Below are 8,107 nucleotides of genomic sequence, written 5' to 3' on the forward strand. Positions count from 1 at the left end.
GGCATGTGGCCTGCCCAGTTTTCATGCGTGATGGTCACATGTCTATTCCCAACTGCCAGGTTTTTTTCGAATCAGCTTCTGGTTTTAAGCAAGACTGCTTCGGTAGGACTGGATGACTGGGCATCAGGAGCTTGCTTTTTGTCTAGATGCCGTAATAACTAGCTGGTGCAAGCATGGACTGTTTGCAAATACCCATCTGTTTACAGGACAAAATAAAAGGAAGGAAACAAATTGACAAAAGTTGTTTCTGGGTAGTTTATGGGTGGTGTTTTCTTAGGCTTTTTGCTTTCTGGTATTACCCTTTCATTTTGGAAAAAGCTGATCGACTTTAATTTTTAAAACATAGATATGCTAGTGTGTTTTTCTTACTGAAACGCTTTCCTCCAGGGATGAGGGTTCTGGGTGATAAGCTTTCTAATGGTCAGACGCACCCACCCGTCCTCTGGCATCTTGCCTGGATGCTGGGTGGCTCTGGGGGATTTTCTGCACCCACTGTTTTCTCCCTGTGTGCCTTTGCCTCTGCAGATTGAAATGGCCTCAGGGTCCAGAGGTGACTACTTTCAGACAGTAGAGTGTGATCCAGATTAAATGTGTGCGCGCGCGTGTGCGTGCAGGTGTACAGGTGTGCGTGCGTGTGTGTGTGCGTGTGTTTGTGTGTGTGTGTGTGTGTGTGTGCAGGTGTGCGAAGGTGCCTTAAGGCATCCTCTTGCCCCGGTGGGGAGAACTCTGCAACAAGCTCCTTAACGAGATCGAACCAGAATATCATTGTGGGGAGAACCCAGGAGGAAGAGCTAAGTGGAAGGGGACTTTGGTACTGAACTAGCACGAAGCTGCAGCACAGCACGCTCAGGAATTCCGATCCATTCGCATCAGATGCACTTAGTACATACTTCATAGAATTACCGTGGCTGTGTGCAGGTCCTCACTAAGCCGGAGCCGCCTTTTTAGTGACAGTGGGAGGGGGTAGGCGACAGCCCAGGAAGCGCCTTTCCTTTGGATTTGGAGGAGCGGGGTAGGGAGTGACTGGGCTGTTGTGGGGGAGGCTTTGTTGATTTAGTGCCTTGATCTTGCCCCTCCTTTTGAGGATGTGTGTGTACTTCTTTCTAAACCAAAATATGCCTTCTAATTATAAACCTGTGCCGTCGCTCCTTCCCCTCCCTCCTCTGTTGGCTTTCTTTTGGTTAAAATGCTGCTCTGTTCCAGGGCTTGTGTTTCTGGGCGCAGCCTATTCCAAATCGCTCAGATGATTGTTTGTGCTTTTTTTGAAACCTAACTCCAGTCTGGCATGTGCCTTTTCACCCACAGTTGAACTCAAGAGCCAGAGCAGGGCTTTCCGAAGTTCCTTTCTGAAATGTACACGTGCAGACCATGCTGAAGCCCAAGGGTGCCATGGGGAACAGTTGTGTGGTTTGGAGAGCTTCCTGGTTAGAATGGCTGCCCCGCCTACCATATTTGGGGGAGGGGGTGCTACCTTTGGATGTTGGAGAACAGAGATTGTTTCTAACTCTGTGGCCTTTACTATTCAAGTCCCACGGTAAGTGGGTCACAAGGTCTGGTTTTAACAGCCAGAGTCAGGAGGGAGGCATATATCCGTTTTGTTTTATTTTCTGTGGATTCTGATTTAATTCCATGTTATGGGTAGCTCTCACTGCCTGAAGTTGATGGAGTTGCTCCTCATATAAATATCCATTCCTTAATGTCCTCACAGTGCTTATTAAATTGGTACATCTGTTTCTTGTGTATGTTTTATTAATTCCTTGGGATTATGGGTTCTCCACTCACCCATCCATCCATCCATCCGTCCACCTTCTGCGTACTCAGCAGGCATTTGAGTGGCAGCCAGGTGCCAGGTGCTGTGCTAGGTGCTGCTGACCTGAAGATGTGTGAGTCACACAGTCCTTCCCTTCAGGGACTTGGTCTAGATGCTCATATCCCCGGAAAACCAGTCCCAGGGGAAATGTGACCCAGGGACTGGAAGAATGTCTGTGAAGAGGACAGAGTGGGCCCCAGATGGGCGTGGAGTGGCCGGGAGTGTGCTTAGGGAGAGGATGCAGAAGATGACCAGGTGCTTTTACACGGTCCCCTTTGAGGCGATGGCCATTGTACCTTGTCTGTTTCCACCCAAGGATTCCTGTGAACTTTATAATTTACCGTAACCAGTGGGAACAGTATGGTTTAAGTGTATGGGCTCCTTGCTTCTGGAGTCAAATCATCATTCTCAGCCTTTAATCTCCTGAGTAGTGAGCTGAGCCACCCCATGTGATTTTTAGGAAGCTTTTCCGGAATAGGCCTAGAGTGGTGATCCTTGCATTTGGCTGATGTAAAGAGGAACTTCCCTGTTGTTATCAGATAAAGGCACACGTGTAAATATCACTCTTGAGATGGGAGTCACTGACATGGACGAAGAGTCATGGGGGAACCGTCCTAACTGAGGCTGATCACTCTTGAGATGGGAGTCACTGACATGGATGAAGAGTCATGGGGGAACCGTCCTAACTGAGGCTCTCAGAGACACAGACTCTGAGCTCTTTTTTTTTTAAGTTTAGTATGCATATGATTTCCCAAGGCCCAGACTGAGCTCTTAAATCAGTGTGGTAGTTGATACCATTTGGCTGTTATTTATTTAAAATTACCCTAATGTTAGTAATAACTGCCCTGAACAGGGCAGAAAGGTAATGTTCAGGATGGATTGCCTAGTTCATCTCTGGTCATATACTTAACTAGTGTTAAGTTCTTGTAAAGGAATGATTTATTATTGTTTTATTGTTAAGTCATATTTATTTATTATTGGTAGATTATTAACATCATCTTTAACAAAGTTAAAAATAACTGGAGTTTGTTCCGATTTATTTGAAATAATGCAGAAATGGTGTCTTAGTTTTGGTTTTGTGCCAGAAATACCATAGATTGGATGGCTTACGCAGCAGAAGTTTCTCTCCCACAGTTTTGGAGGCCGGGAAGTCCAAGGGCAAGGTGCTGGTCAGTTTGGTTCCTTGTGAAGGTTCTCTTCCTGATTTGCAGATGGCTCCCTTCTGGCTGTGCCCTTATGTTCTGAGAGAGAGAATATCTCTGAGTGTTTCTTCCTAATAGGGCACTAATCCCGTTCACAAGGGCTCCACCCTCAGGACCTAGTAACCTACCAAAGGCTCCACCTCCACATACCATCATATTGGGTATAATATATATTGGCTTCAATATATGACTCTTGGGGGAACACAGTTCATAGCAGATAGAAAAGGACTTTATTTCATAATGCTTGCAATTTGACAACTCGAAGCGGGTCAATGGTGAGATTACCAGGGAGGTTTTAACCCACCTGTGGGGTGGGTATAGGAGCTGAGGGTCTCCTGCTCTGTGTGAGGAGAGGTCCCTGGGGTCCTGTGTGTCATCAGAAGGCTCTCGTCTCCTGGGGAGGTGAGCTGGAGACTGACCCTGGGACCCTCTTTGCAGACTTGCTGCTGAGCCTTTGTGTCTCCGAGCTCTGCTTTGCTCAGCACAGACGGAACTAGCCGCTCCTCACACCTGGCCCGTCTGTGACTGTGTCCATATTTTTGTTGTTGTTAAGCTAACTCTGCCTTTAGTGACACATGTGTTGAGAATAAGAAAAGACATGTTTCTGTTTTGAGTTTTGTAGTTTTGTTTTTTAAACTTCTGTAGTATGGAAAAATTTAAGCACGCATAAAAGGAGACAGAATACTGTAATAAACCCCCATTTACCCATTACCATCAACTTTCTGCTATTCTTCTTTTCAGACACGCATGTCCCTCCTTTTTGTGCTACGGTATCATCAAGCAAAATGCAGGCATCATATTATTTTACCCACCTGCATTTATGCGGGAACCACCCACTAACCGATTAGGCCTTAAAAAAACCCACCATAACCACAATACTGTTATCACTTCTAATACAGTTAACGATAATTTCTTAGCATCGTTAGTTCGAATTCATTTTTTCCTCAATGGACTCAAATGTCTTTTACGTTGGTCTATAGGAATCAAAATACAAAATGCTCTTGTATTTGGTTGATATGTGCTTGTCTCTTTCAATCTAATCTAACCTATAGCAGCCCCTTCTCCTTTTTGCTCAAGGACTGGCTACTTCCGTCACCCCTGCTTTTGCCCACATTGTCCCCATCTTTGAATGCTGTTCCCTCTAATTTCTTTCTCAAGCTTCACAGCCCAGCTGGGATGCTAACCTTTCTCCAGAGTCCTCCTGTCCCTCCCTCCTTCCCCAGTCAGGAGCCTCTTCCTTGGGTGTTATGGGTCCCCTCGTGCTTTATTGGTGTCACTGTCGTAGCTCATGTCACTCTGCAAATGGGTGAGGGGTGATTGTAGGAGTTTCCGGTGGTAAATTCTAGGAGGACAGAAAGCTTTATTCTTCACCTTTGACTTTTGCAAAGCACGGCCATGCTCTGGCACGTGGTGTAAGATGAACATTTGTGGGATTTCACAGACTCTGATGGCTCTCCCCTGTGTTGAGACCCCTTCTGTCCCCTCCCTGTTGTGCTGAGATGAGGAAAGAGATACCTAACTGTGCCCTCGGGAATCCCACGGACCCCCAGGCCCCGCTGGGACACCCAGAAATGCCCTTCTCTTTGTCCAGGTGGCTGTTGCAACAGCGTTGGCATCTAACGTTGCCTTTCGGGGTCATTTGCAGTGACTTTGGGAACAAACGCTTCCCTAGAAGGGGTCAGTGGACTTGGTTTGATGCCGGGCAGGGCTGCACAGAGCCTCCGGGCAGATCCCCAAGCCTGGGCTGAACCTGTCAGCAGCGAGAGCCTCTCTCCAAGCACATCACGTTTTGGTCCCCGTTCTGCTCTGCTGTTAGGGCGCAGCTGTGCCGAGCAGGAGAGGGAGGATGAGGATGCGGAGCGCTTCGCCTGGGCCGTAGAGTTATGACTGAGTCTTAAGATTGAGTGCCTCATTGATTATTATCAGCAATTTTAGCATCAGAAAGAAAACTTGAGCCAACACCCTGTTCTGTCACTTTCTTTGTGGCCTGGAGCAAGTTTTTAAAGTTCTTTGAGCCTCAGGTTGTTTCTGTCTAAAATAGACAGAAGATACTTCATAGGGTTGGTGGGAGGTGGTGTTCTCGTTCGCTGGTAGATACTTAACCACAGAACCGTCGTATGGATTTTGCCTTCTTATTACCAAGGCAATGGAGACCTAGAAAGGTACCAGCTGGTGAAGGCCGCCTTGCTAGTGGTGATAGAGCCAGGTTACGGTAAAGGCTCTTGACTTCTGGGGAACTTGGCATAAAGGACTGTACTTCATATGGTTTAATATGAACTTTAAAAATATTTATTAAATTGATTTTTAAAAATATATTTTTATTGATTTCAGAGAGGAAGGGGGAGAGAGAGAGAAACATCAATGATGAGAGAGAATCATGGACCGGCTGTCTCCTGTACGCCCCCTACTGGGGAGCAAGCCCAAAAGAAACCGGGCACGTGCTCTGACAGGGAATTGAACTGTGACCTCCAGGTTTATAGGTCAGTGCTCAACCACTGAGACACACTGGCCAGGCTTAATGTGAACCTTTGAGTGTTTCTACTTTCTGAAATTCCCTCGTTTCTTAAAATTCTCCAGCATTTTGATTTGTCATTTCTTCTGATCTGTGGGGAGGGATGCAGAACTTTCCTGCTATGTAATTCATTGCACGCCTTCCACTTACAGTGCGGCTGTTCCCACCAGCGCAAGTGGCAGAGACAGGGGGAGGGGACGGGAGCATTTGCCTGCCATGCTTCTCAGAACAGTGAATTTCTTCTTTGCCAATTGACGAGTTTCTTCACAATGAAAACTGGATGGGGAGGAGGGTCAAACATTGACAAACAGGTTAATAATTCGTTTGGCAAAGACTCTCCTCCTCGGGACTTGGTTGGCAGCAGGACTGCTTCGGGCTGCCCTTCCGGCCTTTGGAGTGGAGGCTCCCCCATTCGCTGGCAGGTCATTGCCAAGGACCCGCCTCAGCACCTCGCGTGGGTGGCTTTCTGGAAGCACCGCCCGGCCGGGAGCTCTGGAATGTGAACAGCCCCAGGAGATGCCGCTCTGCCCGGGAGCCTGTGGTGGGACAGGCGTCCGCTCCAGCTGCCACGTCGCCCACTGCTTCCCGTGGGCACTCAGGCTGGCAAGAGTTAAGGTTTTCTCAGTTTTCAACCGGCTTTGGTGCAAGTCACTGCTAGTGGGTCTGTCGACTGTAGACCCTCCCGGCATCCTCACAGAAAGCCACACGTGTCGTCTAAAAGGGGGTCCGCCGGCACGAGGTGACCCCAGAGACGTATGTCTCCGAGCAGTGGAAGTGTCTGTGTCTCTTGTGAATGCCTCTGCATTGTCTGTATCTGGCCTGTGGTTTCAGGGAAGGGCCCTCTGCCGTCAGGAATGGTCAGCGGCCTTATTCAGAGGGCAGAACCCCAGAGAAACGCTTTTACTCTAAAATGTTTCCAGCTGCAGTCATCGATGCCACCCGGTGACCATGGGGACCATGTTTGGTCAGTAGAGGCAGGTAGAGCAGCTCCATGTAATATTTGCTCTGTAGACTACATATCAGCTAAACGTGTGTTAAAGGAAGGCTCTTGGAGGGGCACGTCAAACTCCAGTTCCCATCTGAGACGCCGCGTGTGACTGACGGGTGCTATCCGCTTACTCTGAGGCACGTTATCAGCGTAAGGCAGGCGTCCTTTTGAAAGAGGCTCTTGTTGCCTGGCGCTTCCATGCTGACATCCTAGGAGGGGGCCCGTCTCAGGCTATAATTTTAAAAATTGCTTTGTGCATGTTTGGGGAATGACTGTGCAAATGAGAAGCAAAAAGTGGTCCGAAGATTTGGCTTTAAGTCAGGCAGCTTCGATTCAGCAGCACTGTTCTAAGGACTTTACCCGGAGTAACTCACTTAGGCCTCACAACAACCCTGTGTGGTTAGGTTACTGTTATTCCCTTTTCACAGATGAAGGAACTTGGGCAATGAAGGGTAAATGAATATCCCCACGGTCAATGGCTAGTGGAAGGAGTTGGGATTTACATGCAAGCCCTAAACGATAGTTAACTGAGCACCTGTATTAACTGCCAAGTGCCTGCTGGGCCCCTGCGATGGATATGGAGTGGCGGGTAAGTCAGATAGTTGGGACCTTGCTCCCAGGCCACACCTCCTTTCTGAACCTTGGTTTCCCCAACTGTGAAACTGACACCCAACCCCTGACCTGCCCACCTTGTGGGATTTGTTTTGCAGGATGAGTTGCCTTGGGGTGATGGAAGGCTGTGCATGGCTTTGGTTTGCAAATGTCAGGGAAGGGGGGACAGTGTAGAGGGCTGAGGAGACGTGGCTACTCCTGGCCTAGGACATTGCCGTGACTCCATCATGCCCAGCATCTGCCCTGCGCAGTATTCGATGGTCTGGTTCCTGGTCGTTGCTGTTGCTCTGGCTGGAGTCACCCCTCCTATCAGCGCAAAGCCGCAGGAGCGTCATTTCACAGCCCTTTAAGCACAATCTCTTCACAGCTCTGGCTGGTTCGTGGCGTGGTCCGGTCACTTGCTGTCTATTAATAAGGTTAAACACGCAGGGTTCGAAGTCGGACTCTGGGTGGCTGAGCTCTGGGTCTTCTCTGCAATTTGATTTTGAAGGGTTCCATCCTGAGACGTTTCTCAGTATTTTTCCCAAGCTCGGCATAAATCCCAACCTGCCCTAACAGGGTTGGCTCAGTGGATAAAATCCCAAGCCTTCACTTTCTGGGACTCAGCACAGAGCAGTGCATGGCACCCTTTGTTTGGGTGATGGCGCTGTGATCCTTTCAGATCATGGTGATAGGTGCCTTCATGGCCGAAGGTCTCCATGATTCATATTTAGTCCGGAGTGCTTATTCAGTAACTGCCTGGGGGAGGGTAGGTGGTGGACAGTTAGCATGAACAGGACGCCATAGGGATACTGTTGATTGTAGGGGGTTGATCCTCATGACCGCCTCGTGAAGTAGGTAGGGATGTCCTAAGTGTGTGGCCGGAGGAGCTGAGGGTCATGTGGTCACCAACGCTGGTGGGAAGCACAGTCCCCGTCTCAGAGCCCCTGTCCCCTCTGCCATTGTACCATGTGAAAGCATTGTTTAGGGTAAGAGCTGCTTCC

The 8,107-nt window shown here is 48.7% G+C and overlaps 1 protein-coding gene across 13 annotated transcripts in view; it reads left to right on the forward strand.

The window, feature by feature from the left end:
* Positions 1 to 8,107, forward strand: part of MTSS1 (metastasis suppressor 1) — a 139,342-nt gene that overhangs the window by 56,347 nt on the left and 74,888 nt on the right. The gene's annotated exons all lie outside the window — the stretch shown is intronic.

The sequence above is a fragment of the Myotis davidii genome, unplaced genomic scaffold (genome assembly GCF_000327345.1).
Source record: "Myotis davidii unplaced genomic scaffold, ASM32734v1 scaffold765, whole genome shotgun sequence".
Lineage (NCBI taxonomy): Eukaryota > Metazoa > Chordata > Mammalia > Chiroptera > Vespertilionidae > Myotis > Myotis davidii.